The 21,155-nt window shown below is 38.9% G+C and overlaps 1 long non-coding RNA gene across 1 annotated transcript; it reads right to left on the bottom strand.

Moving 5' to 3' along the window:
* Positions 1-7,792: 7,792 nt before the first annotated feature.
* On the bottom strand, positions 7,793-8,915 carry LOC145127884 (uncharacterized). The gene is made up of 2 exons (XR_013716506.1): positions 8,835-8,915; positions 7,793-8,345 (listed from the first exon to the last, which is right to left on the bottom strand). It is a non-coding gene; the product is annotated as an uncharacterized LOC145127884 (long non-coding RNA).
* Positions 8,916-21,155: the final 12,240 nt, after the last annotated feature.

The raw sequence follows: 21,155 nt of genomic DNA, 5'->3' as shown, positions 1-21,155 counted from the left end.
TATGTATGTTCCTTCCTGTTCTAGTTATAGTATGTATGTTCCTTCTTGTTCTATTTATAGTATGAACTGACTCGTGTATGAACTGACTCATGTAAGTTTCACTGTTCTAGAAGTAGTAAGTAGTAATCCTCTTAACTATACCTATTATAGTTTACTAGTATGATTGTTTGACTGTTACTGATTTATAGAAAAGACTCAATTACTCACCAAGCAACTAAGTTATCCTTAAAAATGGGTTTAATATTCATATATGTATTTAATACGTATAACAATGATTTAACCGACATTCGGACTAGTGATCCTACCCCAAGCCCACAACCAAACAAGGAACAGGAGTCAAGGTATCTAGCAATAGTCCTAAGTCTGTTAAAGCATACTTATACGTAAATAGATAGACGAATATGATTTGATATAAAAGAAGTTTATAAAAGCCTTAAAAGAGTTTTAACAAGTTTTGAGTATAAGAAAATCCTTTTGGATGTTGTTTTCACATGTAAATGGTTAACACAATTTCCTTGTGTTCTACTTGTATCCCCCCCCCCCCCGTAAAAGCATTTAAAAGTGTATTTGTAGGGGTATGAACTCACCTGTAGTGAGTGATTCGAATGAAAGATCGATATAGGATGCTAAGTATGCCAAGTGAAGTCTCGAGCACAAACGGATCCTATTAACATATATATAGGCATACAATTAGTGTATATAACAACTAATAAGTTAGGGAAACAACCTTAGGAACTAGGAAACACTTTCAATGAAGTGTTAGAATCACAAATGATTGGTTGACAAGTGTTCACGGCCAAACAAAGGGGTGTTCACGGCTCAAGCTTGATCCTATGAAGGGTTCACGGTCTAATCTTGCATCTAAGAAGGGTTCACAACCCTATGAAGGGTTCATGGTCGTGAACTCTTGAAGATCTTGCAATGAAGTGTTGTTTCAAGGGAGGAATCAAGTGTTTTAAAGGGACAACTAGAAGAGGGATGAGATACTTACGTTTTTTAGGCCTTAGAAGTGTTCACGGTTGAAGATAGTTGAAAAAGAAAGGACGTGTTCACGGCTAGAGTTGAAGAAGTGAAGAGAAAAATGGCCAAAACTCATATATATGGCATGAGTTCACGGCCAAGGAAGGGTTCACGACCGTGAACCTAGTTTGCGGCCGTGAACTCCTTTTGATGGTGTTTCCGGCTCGATTGCAACTCAATGATCTCAAGCTAACACTTCCTAACACACAATCCTTGAGTGTACTAGGCTTAGAAACTCTCAAATTGACCCTTAACACAGCATAAAGGTAACAGAAACAAGTCTGACTTTAGATTGAATTGATTGACTTTACAATATAGAAATTTTGGGTTGTCACATCATCCCCCCGTTAAAGGGAATTTCGTCCCGAAATTAGAGTTTAAGCAAATACAGATAGACTAAGGGAAAAGATTAGGATATTTAAGTTTCATTTGATCCTCCCGCTCCCAAGTGAATTCGGGTCCCCGTTTTGCATTCCAGCGAACCTTCACTATCGGGATACGACTTTGCTTCGTTTGCTTGACCTCCCGGTCCATGATTTCTATTGGTTCTTCCACGGAGTTGAGGCTCTCATTGATCTCGATTTCATCGAGTGGGATAACAATAGTCTCATCGGATAGACACTTTTTCAGGTTTGATACGTGGAAGGTAGGGTGTACGTTACTAAGTTCTTGAGGTAGTTTGAGTTTGTAAGCAACAGGGCCGATCCTAGCGAGAATCTCAAAAGGCCCTATGTACCTTGGATTTAGCTTCCCACGCTTTTCGAAGCGTATCAAGCCCTTACAGGGTGAGACCTTCAATAGAACACGGTCACCAACCTGGAATTCCAAAGGTTTCCGTCTCTTGTCAGCGTAGCTTTTCTGTCGGCCTCTAGAGGCTTTCAATCATTCACGAATCTGAACAATCTTCTCTGTCGTTTCCCGAATGATTTCCGGACCCATGAGAGTGCTGTCAGGAACTCGTCCTTTTGCTAACTGCGTGTCACCAACTTCAGCCCAACACATAGGGGATCTGCACTTCCGGGCATATAAGGCTTCAAATGGAGCTGCCTTTATGCTTGTGTGATAACTGTTATTGTAGGAGAACTCGACAAGGGGTAAGTGAGTATCTCACGCCTTCCCAAAATCAATCACACAGGCTCTCAACATATCTTCTAGGGTTTGGATGGTCCTCTCACTCTGTCCGTCGGTTTGCGGATGGTAGGTTGTGCTCATGTTCAACCTAGTTCCTAGGGAACTTTGTAGCGACTGCCAGAATCTTGAAGTGAATCTACTGTCTCTATCAGGGATGATAGATATGGTAACACCATGTAGTCGTACAATCTCCCTAATGTAAGTTCTTGTTAGCTTTTCCATCTTGTCAGTTTCTTTGATCGGTAGGAAGTGTGCGGACTTAGTTAACCTGTCTACGATCACCCAAATGGAATCGAGACCACCCGTTGTCTTGGGCAGCTTGGTTATGAAGTCCATTGTAATCCGCTCCCACTTCCACTGAGGTATTTCCGGTTGTTGTAGTAAACCTGAGGGTTTCTGGTATTCGACCTTAACCTTGGCGCAAGTAAGACACTTACTCACGAAGGTAGCAATCTCTGCTTTCATGTTAGGCCACCAGTATAACTTTTTGAGATCCAGATACATCTTATCTGAACATGGGTGAACGGAATATCGAGTATTGTGCGCGTCGTTCATGACCACGTCTCTAAAACCACTGAGCTTCGGTGTCCAGTTCCAATCCATGAGATACAAGGCTCCGTCAACCTTGACTTCTAAGTTCTTATCTATCCCTATGAGGGATTCACCCGCCACATTTTCAGGTTCAAGGCTTCTAGCTGAGCCTCCTTAATCTGTGTGGACAGATGTGAATGGATTGTCATAGTCAATGCTTTGAATCTACGACCAGAGTATTCTTTCCGACTTAGGGCGTCAGCTACTACGTTGGCTTTACCGGGATGATAACGAATTTCACATTCGTAGTCATTGAGTAGCTCGACCCACCGTCGTTGTCTCATGTTGAGCTCCTTCTGGTCGAATATATGTTGAAGGCGTTTGTGGTCTGTAAAGATAGTGCTTTTCGTACCATACAGGTAGTGTCTCCAGATCTTCAGAGCAAATACCACTGCTCCTAACTCAAGATTATGTGTGGTGTAGTTGACTTCGTGCGTCTTAAGCTGTCTTGAGGCATAGGCGATGACCTTTCCTCGTTGCATAAGAACACAGCCAAGCCATTGGTTGGATGCATCGCAGTAAACCACGAAATCTTCTATCCCTTCAGGGAAGGATAATATTGGTGCGCTGCATAAGGCTCGTTTCCGCGTTTGGAACCCCTTCTCTTGTTTCTCTTCCCAGTCAAAGGCAGCACCTTTCTGGGTCAATGTAGTAAGTGGTTTCGCGATCTTAGAGAAGTTTTGAATAAACCTGCGATAGTAGCCAGTGAGGCCTAGAAATTGATGAATTTCTGTAAGCGTCTTCGGTGCTGACCAGTTCTCAATAGCCTTAATTTTGGAAGGATCCACATGTATTCCCTCTTCGCTAACCACGTGACCCAAGAATTCGACTCTTCAAATCCAAAATTCGCATTTAGAGAACTTCGCATAGAGCTTCTCAGCTCGTAGTGTTTCTAAGACCTGAAGTAAATGCCGACTATGTTCCTCCTTACTATGAGAGTAGATAAGTATGTCGTCGATGAATACAATAACGAACTGATCTAAGTAAGGACGGAACAGCCGGTTCATTAAGTCCATGAACACTGCGGGCGCATTGGTTAATCCGAATGGCATTACTACAAACTCGTAGTGTCCATAATGAGTTTGGAAGGCTGTTTTGGGAACATCTTCCTCTAAAACTCGTAACTGGTGATACCCGGATCTCAGGTCAATCTTGGAAAAGTAGTTTTCCCCTTGCAGTTGGTCGAACAAGTCGTCTATGCGCGGTAGAGGGTATCGGTCCTTGATAGTAAGTTTGTTTAGTTCTCTATAGTTGATGCACATACGGAACGATCCGTCTTTCTTCTTTACGAACAAGACCGGTGCTCCCCAAGGTGAGAAGCTTGGTCTAATAAATCCCTTGCTGAGCAGTTCGTTCAATTGACCGGATAGCTCATGCATCTCATCTGGTGCCAGTCGATAAGGCAATTTGGCTACTGGGGTAGCCCCTGGAACTAAGTTGATTCTGAACTCGACTTGACGTTGTGGTGGTAATCCTGGTAGTTCTTCGGGAAAGATGTCGGGAAAGTCGCTTACTTTTGGGATGTTCTTTATGTCTTTCGCCTCTTGGCTCAAATCAACCACATGAGCAAGGAACGCATGATATTCCTTTCGTAAGTACTTCTGGGCTTGTATACTTGAGATGATCCGAAGGTTCATGTCGGGTTTGTCGCCATAGATAACTAGGGTTTCGTTAGACGGTAGATTAAGACGAACGACTTTCTCAAAACACATGATGTCAGCACGATGAAGACTCAACCAATCCATGCCAATAATGACGTCGAAACTTTTAATTGAGACAGGCATGAGGTCGATTGGAAATGAATGGCTATCTGGAGATAGGGTACATCCTATGTATATATAGTTACTGCTCTCAGTCTTTCCGTTCGCTATCTCTACGGTGAACGGTTCTTTTAGTGCTCGTGGTTGTTGTTTAAGTAAGTGTGTAAAATTTTGGTTCACGAAACTCCTCTCCGCTCCACTATCAAATAGTATGCATGAATAAGAGTTATCAAGGAGAAACGTACCAGTGACCACTGTAGGGTATGCCACAGCTTCGTCATGGCCTATCGCCAAGACCCTTCCTACTCCGCCAGCATTCCCTGCCTTCGGGCAGTTCCTCTTGTAGTGACCAACCTCACCACACCCGTAGCAGGCCTGACCTGCTCCAGCACCAGGGATCTGGGTGATTGGTCTTGACGGAGCCTTACAGAAACGGGATGTGTGCCCTTTCCTGTTGCAGTTGGTACACTGCATCTCTCGGCAGGGGCCGTTGTGATGGAAGCTGCACTTGTTGCACTTCGGCAAGCTCCCAGCATATTGTTTCACCGGCACTGTGGCAGCAGGTGCTGTTGCGGCATTGACAGCCACTATCTACTGCTTCTTGGCAGAGTTCTGCACTGCGTTGCTCTTCTTCTTGTCCCAAAACTTCCGTTTGTTGTCGGCTGTTTTGGTTGGTTCTGGGACAACAAGGGTTGTTGTTGGGGTGCGGACTCCATGATTGATGAGCCGTTGTGCCAATCGTTTGGCACTGTCGAAGGTAGTGGGGTTTGAAGCTAACACATTCCCCTGAAATGGAGGCACCAGCCCCCAAATGTACCTCTCGATCTTTTTCCCCTCAGTAGGGACCATTCCCGGACATAGAGCCACCAGATCACTGAACCTGGCAGTGTAGGCTACTATGCCGGAGCCCTTCATGGTTAGGCTCCAGAGTTCCTGTTCAAGTTTCTGAACTTCGCCCCTCGGGCAGTATTCCTCAATCATCAGCTCCTTCAGAGCTTCCCATCCCATCGCATTAGCCACTACTAGAGTGAGTGACTTGACATGGCTATTCCACAATGTGAGGGCTCTGTCCGAGAAGGTGCAGGCAGCAAATTTTACTTTGCTTCCTTCCGGACAGGAGCAGTTCTCAAAGATCGACTCAGTTTTCTCGAACCATTGCGATGGAGCAATGATTCCTCCAGTCCCGTTAAAGATTCTGGGTTTGCAGTTGGTGAAGTCCTTGTACGAACACTCCCTAAGGTGACCGTGACTACCACCGTAAGTGGAGTTAACACCCGATCCACTCCCGCTAGTACCGCTAGCATTGAATTGAGCTAAGGCTGCTGTAACAGTCGCAACCACTGCAGCTTGGAGAGCTGCTGGATCATATTGTGGAGGAGGTAGTGGTGGTTGAGTTGGAGTTATCGGAGTAGTGCGTCTGTTTGATCTACGAGGAGGCATCTTGCAGCTATAAGTTCACAAAGATGAAGATAATTGTAAGCACTCAATAGTGAGAATAAAGAGAGTGATCCTTGAACTAAATCACCATAGTTCAACCATTAGATGAGAAAGTGATTGCAATAGAGATCTAACAATAGAAAGATGAAAGCATTTGGATAAAGATTTTTCCGAGGAGATTAGATGTCTGTCAATATCATTGGTATAAAAGATCCAATAAGTTCGGGAAAATTGACCTTGGAGTAGGTCTTACATCATACCAGAAATGAGAAATTTTTGACAGTACAAAGACCTAACAGACTGAAAGTTCAAGGTCTTAACATAAGCAGGAAATTAATACTAGAGTCTATACATAGACCTAATCTATATCCAAAAGAGAGAGTGTAGAGTAGGCTCTACTCTCGAGGGGAGTTGTTCTGGTTGGTACTTGATTCAGCCCTGGATTCGGCTAGCTGTTGTTCTGTTTCCCACATACGCATTTGCAGTGCCACCTGAATCTGACGAAGATCCCTAACTTCGGATTGGCAGGCATTCAGTTCTACCTGTAGGGCGTCAGTGCGAGTCCTTTCTAAGTTCTGGTAATCAGTCAGATGACGGAGACGAACTATGTTGACTCCGGAGTTAGCACGGATCTCCATGACTTGGTCGAAGTTTGCTCTTCCCTGTTCAGCATTGCAAGCAACACGACACACCAAGACAGGAAGGACTCTGTCTGCTGAGCCTCCCTCATTTAGATTGTAGAATCTTCGGTCGCCATTGTAGGGAAGTGGTTGTCCCTGTTCGTGGCTCCACCTTCCCAAGTTCACCGCCCATAGAGGCGTCGGGCCTTGAAAAACCGGAAGAGGGTTAGGATTTTGAGCAACTTGGGGTGGATTATAGACCTCTGGTTCTGAGTCCGAGTCTTCCTGGACTTCCTCTTCATTCTCTTCATCAGAAATTTCCTCGAGGTCTTCTACTGTTGGGACCACCGGGTTCTCTTCTTCAGGCTCCGCTTCAAGCCATCCACCGTTCCCTTGATCGGGAAAGTACGGGTCGCCAGGGAGATGGAATCCAACCATGTTATCTAAGCGAGAGAAGGGGTGTAAGAAACATATTATAGACTTACTACTTAAGATAATTATAGGATGATCGTTACCAGTTACTTCAATATTTGTGTAGTGCATACCAGTTATATGTAACCAAGATAGAATAGACCTTCGAATAAGTGACCCTAACTCTAAGTCCACAACCAAACAAGGAATAGGAAGTGAAGCAAAGATCACAGATTCTAAGTCTATGACACTTTAGTCACATATAACCTTAGCGTATCCACTTAGAAACTATTGACCTACTAGTAAAGACCTTTTAGTTTTCACCTAAGTAATTATAGTATCACAAAATACTCCCATAATACTTTAAGTTTATGTTATGTTCTAGGGTTTTGCTTGTAGTAGTGTTGGTAAGTTTTTAGACTTGCTGCAACACCACAACCATTCCTAGGCACATGCTAATCACTTATCGGATAGATATAGTTGATCAGGCTATATCATTCCCAGACCTGATTATATGTCCCCAAGCCTACTTGTGCTGTTCAACAACCGCAATACTTTTGTTATGTTCTAGTATGACACTGGTCCTAGTATGAATGCATGTATGTATACTTTAGTAAAATATTTTATTATTTAAAAAGTATAAACTCTTGTTCAGAGTGTTTTAATCCCGATGTGTTTATAGTTGTACATATTTTATGGGTTGATATACTCAATTCACTATAAACAAAGCTCTGATACCAATCTGTCACATCCCCAAACCGGAACGGCGGAAATGTGCGGGGGCGGAGGACGTCATGTACATTAATATAACAATGCACAATAGCAAAACAAGCAACAACATCATCCATTGCCTTAATAATATAGTTAATACAAGTGTGTTCTGTGTAAAGTTGTAAGACACCAAAAATATGAAATCAAAATAAAGACGAGTCTTGAATATGCTCCGTCTTCTCAAAACCTGGTCATCGGTACCTGTCTACTGGTGACCTGAGAATACAAGTTATTTTGAAAGAGTAGATCAGCATTTAAGCTGGTGAGTTCATAAGTATTTTTGTGTCAAATGTTTGCATTAGTTTGATGAAAATGTTTGTAAGTGTTTTGATGTAAATGTTTGTATACTTCCGAGAAAATCCTATATTTTCTACTAAAATGGAAAGTAGTCTTCTACCTGTTACGTCCCGATTTTCAACACAAAATTTTTCATTTTTTTTAAAATATATATAAAAGACAAATCCAAAAGCCCATCTTTATTAAAGATCATTGTCATACATTTATTAAATATAAAAGAGAGTTTTAGCGGAAGTCTAAAAACATTATTAATTTCTTCGATGCGAGTACAGTCACGCTGGAGCCTTTCCATGGTCAGAAGAACAACCTGAAAAATAGTTATTCAACAACTGTAAGCCGAGGTTTAGTGAGTTTCCCAAGATACCATATATCACAATACATATACATGCATACAAACAATGGCTCACGACCTTTCGCCGATCCACCAATTGGCTCACGACCTTTCGCCGATCCACCAATAATATGTGTATCTAGACTTACGGCCTACCTGCCATTTCGTCGTCAACACACGGGTCTATAGGCTCCCGACCTGTCGTCGTTCCGCCATCAACCCCTAACTTAACCGTAATAACTTAAATATAATAACATTTAATCACTTAGAGATTACACTTTCAACACTATTCTACTAGTTCAAGTACAGTAACAATAAGCACATAGAAACTATACTTTCGGCTCTACTCAATAACTCATGTATAATAACATAAAACACATAAAGAATATACTTTTACTCTACTAGCTCTCTATCCTAACATACATAGATATATATTGCAATACATAGTATAGTGAGATAACTCACTTGATATAATAGACGTATCCCTCCCTCTACTGCTTTCCAAGATATCCCTTCGTTCCTTCTAAATTTACTTATTGATTATAGTAGATGTGAATGAATAGAAATTCACTCATACATGTCGATATTTATACTTAAAATTTGTGAAGCATGATAAGGATACGGTACATAAAATTTAATACAAATATCTTCATCGTTTGACACCTACATACTTACGTTTTATTTCTTGATTGGTTATTGGATATACTTATCCAAACAAATACACATACGTGTTATTCTCATCTCAATCCAATGAATTCTCACCATAATTACATATATATACCTTAACTAATTAATATACATACATATATATACCTTAACTATTTAATATCTTTCATTTATAAACTAACACGTGGTTTACATATGTTGCCACCATTTACATCCATAATGATTTAAGGTTATATAATCTTTATATATACTTGCATATATATAAACAACGTTTTCCCTTTTTACTTATTTATCTTTATGATATATTCTTATCTTTAATATAGACATTTAGTATATTTTTGTTACCAAAATCTTATTCATCTTAAAGATAGTATTGTACTTTTAACTTGTGCCGTTAGTATATATTATATTTGGTGAATGATATAGAACATGTATATATATAATACATATTAAACGTTTACCTTAACTGATAATTTTCAAAATAATAAAAATCCTCACTTATAAAATATATTGTCGACTAATTATTATAATATATGAATACAAAATCTTAGCGATTATATAATAGATATTATTTTACGACCAATATAATAAACGTAGTCAATTATTATTGAAAATACGGGTGTTACAACTCCCCCCCCCACTTACTAGGATTTCGTCCCCGAAATCTAAATAAATAACTTTGGGTAGTTGTTTCTTATCTCTTCTTCCGGTTCACACGCCCATTCTGATCCTTCCCGATGTTTTCACTATACTTTTACAAAACCAATTATTTTGTTGCGTAATGTCTTTGTCTTCGTATCCAATATCGCCTTTAGACGTGAAAATTCGATTTGTTCCGTGACTAGGAACACTGTCTACTCGTTAAGAAGCGAGTAATTAGGGGAATTTACATATGACATCCTAACTGAATCTTATTTCCGAAACATGCCCCTATAAAAGGCTTATGGTATACCAATATGGCATTTTCTTACAACATCTTTCTATGTTATCCTTTTAAAACACACACGAACCTAGATTGCAAGTGGTATCTTTACCTAGTTCTGGTGTTCCAACATCCTGAATTATAATCAAATCTGCCATAACTGGTTCGAAAACTCTGGAACCAATACTCTAATATTGGTGATGGACTCATTATAAGGCTTGCTCATCTTTCAATCTATTAGATTATAATGAACACTAGACCACCAATATCCTTCTCGCAAGGCTCTAACTAATCTACCTACATTGGAACATAACTGACGTTCGATTGATCGCACACACACACACACATCCGGGATAAGTCGCAACATTATCCAACTACTAGGACTACGATACTAGATCGTTGTTTTCATCATCCTCTATCGGGTGTAAAGACTCACGATCAACACCTCGGTAAAAGAACCCATATATCATGCCTTTTGATGTCTTTAAATCACAACATGCCTTTGCTACTTAGCCTCTTGAGGCTACAACCGATCTAAGACCCTTAACTTATGTAACATGGATGCTAAAGTCTAAACATTGCCCTATATTAACCTACATATTTTATAGATTCAATTATAGTTTTATAATATCTTACTCATTTATTAATAAAAGGAATAACTAAACCAAACACGTAGTATACCCTAAAGTCTAAAATATTATTGTCGTATCACTAAATACATACGTAGTCTCACTCAACCGTGACCATCAATCGAACATACGTACCTAGGAACTTACTCTAACTTCTTTCGATCTTAGGAGTCCTTTATTTTCAATCGAACTTTGCATCCCAGAAAACTTGGAGAGCTTAAACAAGTTTCTGACGATATCCTACAGATTCACTATCATTCTAACTCCCAAAGGAAATCCTTGGATCCTCTTGTTGCTTGCAGGTTGAACTTTTTACTACTACAATCACACTTGTACTGGTGAGGCGTCTCCATGGCTGAATCTCCAACAACCAAAACTGCTTACACAAGCGTTAATGAGGAGTCGTTTCTTTATATCAACCTTACTAATCCATTATAGGGTTCCTTAGTTATCCTCACTGCTACTAATAACCTCAAGATTAACTGGTCACGTATGGATCAATGACTCGATTCACCAATTCTATCATGTATACTGTTGGTACATTAGTAAACTTCGGAAGGTATTACTACCTCTTTTAATGGGCACATCCCTTTTCAAACGATCTCTTCCTATGAGTCTCTTGTCTTACTTATACCCGCCTTAAATGGTGACTCGTAAAGAAAATGCGCTTACTTCTATTGTCGCTTTTACCACCGTCAATCCTTGATGTAGGTTTACTAGATCCTTATTGTGTCTTAACCGATCTATACTGTAGCTTAAACCAAACTCTCTAAGTCTGATTTATGTCTTAAATGGTCTGTCCGTTTTTCTACACGAAAGTATTCGATACTCCTTATGGTGAATTATATGACCTAATGAATTTCTAGTCAAATGGCTCCTATGCTGCGAGGATCAATCCTATATACTTGAACATGAGAACTTATATGGTTTTCTTAGCCATCTGAGCCGAACATGGGGATTTAGTAACTCTTGGATTCTACCTAACACTAGAAAGGAAAATCCAACCATTCCTTGAGAACCATTTTGAGACACTTATAATCGTATGGGTATTCTTGCAGAAGATTCCGTTCTTCTTTTACTATGTAATAACTAAACTGAAATGGATAATTTCCACCTATTCGTGTCACAAATCTCCTGGACTTTTGTCGTTGAAACCAAAAGTCAAACTTCCTTTCGCTCTCTCGCTTCAGGGGTCGATTCTCCCCCACTTGGGTTCAACCCATCGTCTACTACTGCTCATCACCGATCCAAACTAGTTCTTCCAATGCTATCTCCTTTTGACTTTGAAGAAACTCATGTTTGTCATATCTAATAACCTTTGATATTTCCATCATAGTACTACTACTTGTATTTATCGTAAGTGATCTCCTCGTATCGTATACCAAAAAAGTTTGAAGTTTTTCCAAGCACAACGTTGTCAAGAAACGCACCGATGCATACGTATAACTAAGGGTATAGGAGGATATGGCTAACTTAGTCAAAATACTGATAACAATGATGGTTGCTAAATCTAATACCCTCCTGTTACTCTCTGGACCAATCAACTTTCCGTCTTCCCACTGATCCTCTCATAATGGTGATCTCAACCGTTTCCGGAACGCCCCGATGCAAACATATGGAACACACTCGCAAGTGTCTTTTTATACTCTCTACAATGAACGCCACTTCCCTAATCTCTCGAGCGAGAATCTATTGGTATGAACCTATTTTCTGATCGATGTGCCTGATCCTGCACATGTTCTATAATCCTCTGATGGAACTTCGGTCCCAACTTTTGAGTCGTAGACCCAACCTCCAAGGAGCACACACATTCCTTCCTAACTCGTCTTATGAAGTGGTATCTATTTTAGCTACAGTAACAACTTAGCGCTCATAACCTAATAACCTTTTGTTACAAAAAGATTCATAACGAGATGAATTCTTGTCTCTATGAGATAAACACTGGTATGGAAGAAACATTCCTTCTCTCTTATTCTTCCTGTGTTAAAAGTTTGATCCTTCTTCCTTGGGTTATGAGAGGTCGACATACAACCACACCATAACATGTAGCAACTCTAGCTGCCAGTTACTTCTCCCCAACGAAGGCTGCAATTCTTCTGTCGATCATCGTGATCATCTCCTACTTAAATATTGCGACTAAAGTTGGCACTATGTCGACCAAGGTTCTCAGAGCCCACTCTCTTAAGCAAATTGATTTTATTCGGACTCGATCTTTTATTCCCACTTGAGCCCGAACTTAAAGTCACTCTTATAAAAATCACAGTACAACAGGTAATGACAACGCAAAGGAATTTTATAGTGTTAGCTACACTATCTACCAATGCCTTAATAACTTTGCGACTCTTCCTGATCCAAGTGTGAGTCATGTGCTTCTAGTAGTATAGGCCTCTACTACTTTTCACACCTACTCATACTTGTCCCAAAAATTATCTCGAAGTTTCCAAGTCACTTTCCAACACTACACATGATGACCACTAAAGATATATGCATGTGTCTTAACGAGCACATACAAAAGATCTTGTTAGACTCCAGTAGGATTTTTCGTCTTTACCGATGCCCTACCGCATGAATATACGCCTTATTATTAAACTTCCTAGACTCTCTTTCTAGAATTACTTCCATTTTACCCTACAACTTGCGGAGGAAGAACTTCTACTAATACTAACTAATTATTTGATGAATACGATTGCATGCCTCTAAAATCAAACAGTCTGTCGACTGAATGATCCGACACTACAACGGTTGGACTCGAACAAGAGCTGCGCAATAGCACCAAATCAGGCAATCTAAAACTATTTAATTCTAGGAGAATTCAAATTATCGTATTTGTCACATAACTAATTAATATTAATATAGGTTCTTAGTAGCAATTAATAAGCAAATCCTTAGGCTATAAGGCATCTTAAGTATCAGGCAATTCTAATAGACAATTCCTGAAAAGATCCCTAGCCTACATACTAGCATGCATTTCTACCATCTCAAATATCAGTAGACATAACAATTATGAATATTTTGGGAATCACTTTCCTTTCTGAGCTCCGGCTGACTGTACGTACCATATTTTTTTATTTGAATAAAGTTTTTTTTTTCTTAAAAAGATTTGTTAGGATATTCAGATCCTCGGTTTGAGTCTGGAATCACACGAATGTTCATCCAATTCTCTCAAACCAGGGCTCTGATACCAACTTGTTACGTCCCGATTTTCAACACAAAATTTTTCATTTTTTTTAAAATATATATAAAAGACAAATCTAAAAGCCCATCTTTATTAAAGATCATTGTCATACATTTATTAAATATAAAAGAGAGTTTTAGCGGAAGTCTAAAAACATTATTAATTTCTTCGATGCGAGTACAGTCACACTGGGGCCTTTCCATGGTCAGAAGAACAACCTGAAAAATAGTTATTCAACAACTGTAAGTCGAGGTTTAGTGAGTTTCCTAAGATACAATATATCACAATACATATACATGCATACAAACAATGGCTCACGACCTTTCGCCGATCCACCAATAATATGTGTATCTAGACTTACGGCCTACCTGTCATTTCGTCGTCAACACACGGGTCTATAGGCTCCCGACCTGTCGTCGTTCCGCCATCAACCCCTAACTTAACCGTAATAACTTAAATATAATAACATTTAATCACATAGAGATTACACTTTCAACACTATTCTACTAGTTCAAGTACAGTAACAATAAGCACATAGAAACTATACTTTCGGCTCTACTCAATAACTCATGTATAATAACATAAAGCACATAAAGAATATACTTTTAATCTACTAGCTCTCTATCCTAACATGCATGGATATATATTGCAATCATAGTATAGTGAGATAACTCACTTGATATAATAGACGTATCCAGTGGCGGAACTACTAAGGGGCCAGGGGAGGCCATGGCCCCCCAGCTTTTTTGCCTACTAAGTTATAATTTATATGAATAAGATGATGGCAAAAATAAACAACCAAGTTGCAGATGAAGGTTGCAAAAGAAGAAGACAAATAAACTGTATTTTGTTGGATTTAACGAGTTACAAATTCACTAAGAAATCGGAGAAAAGAGGTGATAGCAAACCACTCAAAGCCCCCAATTTCGATATTAATTTTTCCAAGAATAATTAAACAAAAAAGGATGGCACTTCACCTCTCAAAGTAATTAAGGAATATAAGGACACCAAAATAAAAAATAAAAAATAAAAAATAAAAAGAATTATGATTTTGAAATATTTGAAATCCTTTAATCAATTGGACGGAAAAAAAATTCAAAAATTTTCAAATATCCAAACCATATCAAAATTTATGCTGAGATCTAAATCAAATAACTTTTTTTAATCTAACCCTCGTTCAGATATACACCCACGGAGCAAAAATCTTCAATAACCGTCGATGCGGCTCTCCGCTCTCTTCTCCGTCCTATCGTTGTTTCTTCCCTGCCTCGTTAATTAATTTCTATCATCGGAGCCGCCTAGGTCCAGATCAACCTCCGCTCTCTTTTTGCACCGCGGTTCTCCAATTAAATCAGTTTGTTCTGTCATAGCTTGCGATGTATCTACTACACTCTCACTAATTTCAGGTAAAGATTTTATGCTTCTAATCTCTTCTTGTTTTCTTCTTATTTAATGGCATTATGTACATTGTACTGGACTACTAATTACAACCTAATATGCTATACCTTACCTATAACTCTCATGAGTCTATTATTGTCTTTTAATTGTGCCTTAGGGTTAAATATTGTATTTTTAATAAAAAATATCGTTAAAAAAATAGTATGATAAAAAAGTTATATGAAGAGCCAAGACATGTTAATCAATTTTTAACATAATTGTACTTATTAAATTTATTATTATTAAAACTAGTCATGTTATTTTGATTTGGGACTTGGTTAAATTATTTTCTAATTTACTACGATTTATTAAGAAAAAAGAGTATCGGCCCCCTCGTTTTTATACTCGTGTTCCGCCCCTGGACGTATCCCTCCCTCTACTGCTTTCCAAGATATCCCTTCGTTCCTTCTAAATTTACTTATTGATTATAGTAGATGTGAATGAATAGAAATTCACTCATACATGTCGATATTTATACTTAAAATTTGTGAAGCATAATAAGGATACCGTACATAAAATTTAATACAAATATCTTCATCGTTTGACACCTACATACTTACGTTTTATTTCTTGATTGGTTATTGGATATACTTATCCAAACAAATACACATACGTGTTATTCTCATCTCAATCCAATGAATTCTCACCATAATTACATATATATATACCTTAACTAATTAATATACATACATATATATACCTTAACTATTTAATATCTTTCATTTATAAAATAACACGTGGTTTACATATGTTGCCACCATTTACATCCATAATGATTTAAGGTTATATAATGTTTATATATACTTGCATATATATAAACAACGTTTTTCTCTTTTTACTTATTTATCTTTATGATATATTCTTATCTTTAATATAGACATTTAGTATATTTTTGTTACCAAAATCTTATTCATCTTAAAGATAGTATCGTACTTTTAACTTGTGCCGTTAGTATATATTATATTTGGTGAATGATATAGAACATGTATATATATAATACATATTAAACGTTTACCTTAACTAATAATTTTCAAAATAATAAAAATCCTTACTTATAAAATATATTGTCGACTAATTATTATAATATATGAATACAAAATCTTAGCGATTATATAATAGATATTATTTTACAACCAATATAATAAACGTAGTCAATTATTATTGAAAATACGGGTGTTACACTACCAAGACCCGACTGTTTTGTAAGTTTGTTCTCTCGTAAAAATGAATGTTTCCCCAAGTTTATGACTATCTTTACTAGAAAATAGTTTGCATTACTTTTATGTGAGAATATCACTATATGAATGTAATGGGAAAATGAAGATGTACAGTAGTATTGTATAAAGTAACTACTGAAGTACTAACTACCTTAAAACCAATAAGTTTAACTAAGGTAAAATGTGATGAGGTTATAACCATGCTTCATTGACTAGTATAAGACACGAAGATCTAACGACGTCGAAATGGTATGACATTTGTAACCCGTAGACCTGCAGGTCCCACTGTAGCTAGCAGCAAGGTGTAGGATGGTCAATCCCGTATAGATCTATACACAAACTCACGCTCTCCCTCCAAGAGACTCTAGTTACAAAACATGACACAACAAGTATAATGCTATGCCATGAAGTAGTGGCTCACATTAATGTTATCCTGTTCTTGTTATAGTATGTATGTTCCTTCCTGTTCTAGTTATAGTATATATGTTCATTTCTGTTCTAGTTATAGTATGTATGTTCCTTCTTGTTCTAGTTATAGTATGTATGTTCCTTCTTGTTCTAGTTATAGTATGAACTCACTCATGTATGAACTGACTCATGTAAGTTTCACCGTTCTAGAAGTAGTAAGTAGTAATCCTCTAAACTATACATATTATAGTTTACTAGTATGATTGTTTGACTGCTACTAATTTATAGAAAAGACTCAATTACTCACCAAGCAACTAAGTTAAGTATAATCCTTAAAAATGGGTTTAATATTCATATATGTATTTAATAAGTATAACTATGATTTAACCGACATTCGGACTAGTGATCCTACCCCAAGCCCACAACCAAACAAGGAACATGAGTCAAGGTATCTAGCAATAGTCCTAAGTCTATCAAAGCATACTTATACGTAAATAGATAGACGAATATGATTTGATATAAAAGAAGTTTATAAAAGCTTTAAAAGAGTTTTAACAAGTTTTGAGTATAAGAAAATCCTTTTGGATGTTGTTTTCACATGTAAATGGTTAACACAATTTCCTTGTGTTCTACTTGTATTCCCCCCCCCCCCCTAAAAGCATTTAAAAGCATTTAAAAGTGTATTTGTAGGGGTATAACTCACTTGTAGTGAGTGATTCGAATGAAAGATCGATATAGGATGCTAAGTATGCCAAGTGAAGTCTCGAGCATAAACGGATCCTATTAACATATATTAAAATATATAGGCATACAATTAGTGTATATAACAACTAATAAGTTAGGGAGACAACCTTAGGAACTAGGAAACACTTTCAATAAAGTGTTAGAATAAAAAATGATTGGTTGAAAAGTGTTCACGGCTAAACAAAGGGGTGTTCACGACCTTGAAATGTTTCATGGCCTAAGAACACATGATGTGTTCATGGCCCAAGCTTGACCCTATGAAGGGTTCACGGTCCAATCTTGCATCTAAGAAGGGTTCACGACCCTATGAAGGGTTCACGGTCGTGAACTCTTGAAGATCTTGCAATGAAGTGTTGTTTCAAGGGAGGAATCAATTGCTTTAAAGGGACAACTAGAAGAGGGATGAGATACTTACGTTTTTTAGGCCTTAGAAGTGTTCACGGTTGAAGATAGTTGAAAGAGAAAGGAGGTGTTCACGACTAGAGTTGAAGAAGTGAAGAGAAAAATGGCCAAAACTTATATATATGGCATGAGTTCACGGCCAAGGAAGGGTTCATGGCCGTGAACCTAGTTTGCGGCCGTGAACTCCTTTTGATGGTGTTTCCGGCTCGATTGCAACTCAATGATCTCAAGCTAACACTTCCTAACACACAATCCTTGAGTGTACTAGGCTTAGAAACTCTCAAATAGACCCTTAACACATCATAAAGGTAACAGAAACAAGTCCGACTTTAGATTGAATTAATTGACTTTACAAGATAGAAATTTAGGGTTGTCACAATTGGACCCATAATATATTGGCATTCCAACCCGATGGTTGAGGGCATGGGGGTATTCCAAACCGATGGTTGATTGGACCCATAGTATGTTGGCATTCCAACCCGGCGGTTGAGGGTCTGGGGTATTCCAACCCGATGGTTGATTGGACCCATAGTATGATGTTTGTTATTGTACGTGTATTGTTCTGTATGGGTATTTTGGGGGTAACTCACTAAGCCTTCGAGCTTACATTTATCGATTATTGTTTCAGGTACAACGGATGACCGCGGGAAGGCGAAGGCGTGACCGTACACTTCCTCGATTTATGATTATGATTTCTGGGAACTCTGATGTTTAAACTATTTTGAAAACAAATTGTAATAACTGAATGGTTTTAAATGTTTTAATTAGGTTATTATAAAACCGACAGTATAAAAACATCCCATGTCAAAACCAAAGTGTGAATAATCAAAGCATGTTATCATAAACTATATCATAGTGTAATCCCAAAGATCTCATGTGCGGAAAACATAGTGTGATGTGCTGCGATCAAGCCGACTCCTTTCCTTTGAAAACGAAGTACCTGAAACCAAAACTGTAAACAGTAAGCACGAAGCTTAGTGAGTTACCCCATCATACAACATACCATACAACACATATACTACCAGACAATTATGGGGTGCCCGACCTACCCATGTCAAGCAGTTCTGGGGTGCTGACCTACCCATGTCAAGCAGTTCCGGGGTACTGACCTACCCATGTCAAGCAGTTCTGTGGTGCTTAACCTACCCTCCAGTTTATCTTAACTAGCTACGGGGACTATTTCACCCCTACTACTACCATATAATAACATAGCATTACATACTGTCATGCATATATGGGGTGCCCGACCTACCTTTCGGTCCTAACAACTGTAACACGGGGACTACTCCCCTACTACTACCTCTATCACATAACAACATATCATAAACATACTGTCAGACATATCTGGGGTGCCCGACCTACCCTTCGGTCCTAACGACCGTAATACGAGGACTATTCCCCCTACTGCTACTATCACATAACATCATATCAGGCTAGCACATAAAACACATCAGGTAGTATCAAACCTAGATAATTATCACAAAGACAATCATTTAACATACAACTCATACTAGTGGGCCGACATTGTGGTCGTAGACCCACCACTACTGGAAGGTAACTCACCTCACACTGTTGAAGTACCGTAGACACAATCCCAGCTGTTGGATGACAGATTCTCGAACTGTCAATATCAAAACATTACCTAATTAATAATTGGGTCCCAACACATAACCATAAGTTCTTGGAGTAACAGGCTACATTACCCCATCTTGGCTTGATTCAAGCCAAGGCCCAATCTAAAGGCCCAAAAGTCAAACTAGGAATCAAAGCCCAACATATGGGCCAATTTTCCAAATTGGGCCCAAACCTTTACATGGTATTATTCTAAGGCCCAACCATTTAGTCCAGTCCAAACATTTGACATTGTAATGGCCCAATATCATATAATCATTAAGGCCCAAACTATGGCCTATCTATTGCCCAATTTTCCAAATTGGGCCCAAACCCTTCACATGGGCCTTACCCTAAAGCCTATTAAATTGTTCTAGTCTATTTGCTTGTTCTTGGATGGCCCATTAATAGTCTAATTACCAAAGCCCAATATAAAGGCCCAACTTAAGGCCCAAATGAAATTAGGGTTTTCACATAAAATGACAATTAGGGTTAAGTGTTTCTTACTTAACCCATTAAGGACTTAATCCATTAAGTCCATCACACTACTAGATAAATCATATAGTGTGATTGGGCTTAACACACAATTCCATTCCAATGGCCCAAATGTGGGTCCCGATAAGTCCAAGCCTATAAATCCAATATTAGGGTTTTCTAAACCCTAATTAGGGTTTCCAACCCCATCTTAGCCTAATAGGCCCAATAACTAGGTCTTTTGATCAATTAAGGTTCATTAGGCCCATTAGGGTTTCACTAGGCCCATTAGTCACATGTTTGGGCTTTTAGGTCAATTAGGGCTTCATTGGGCCCATTAGGGTTTCATTGGCCCATTAGGGTTTTAGTCCTTTTGTCCAAACGAGTCACAATACAAACTAGGCACACCGCCACCGACTCCACGGCCGGTGGCGGTAGCCACCACCTCACGGTGGTGGTTAGGGTTTCTTTTCATTATTCACATTTCTAATTACATTATACAATGCTAATCGCCAAAATAACACACACAACTAAGCTAAACACACACACACACACATAACCACCTTATGGTGGCCGGTGGTGGCGAGTGGTGGCGGTGGGGTTTTCCTTTGAATTTCCGGCCAAGAATCGCTCCAGTAGCCTTATACCATTGCAACACACGAGCACATACATCACAATACGCACACAACCACCTTTCACGGTGGCTAGTGGCGGCATAAAAGCATTCCCGGCGACAGAACACACCATACACACGCAAACGATCGACACGATGCAACAGTACACGCACTCCCACAAACACGAGCAGGAATACCCGTGAAACACGACTCGACATCCAACAACTTTCTTCTTCCGACCGCTTGCCATCTCAGCTCCCATCGGCGATGGTTCTCTTGATTCCCAGTTGAGCATCCACACGCACATACATGTAAGCACGATCTGAAACACACACCCATACTTGAAACGACCCACACAGCCCCGCCATGAACATATGCGAGTCGACAGTCCACACCAAACAAGGAAACACAACCGCAACCATCTTCTCGGTGACGAGCAACGGCCGGAGGCGACAGCAACATGACGGCGGTGGGCGTAGGCTGATGC

This window comes from Lactuca virosa, chromosome 7 (assembly GCF_052849685.1).
Source record: "Lactuca virosa cultivar CGN04683 chromosome 7, Lactuca_virosa_CGN04683_v6, whole genome shotgun sequence".
NCBI classification, from domain to species: domain Eukaryota; kingdom Viridiplantae; phylum Streptophyta; class Magnoliopsida; order Asterales; family Asteraceae; genus Lactuca; species Lactuca virosa.
The sequence above is the reverse complement of the archived record's forward strand: the minus strand, read 5'-3'. Positions and strand labels throughout refer to the sequence as shown.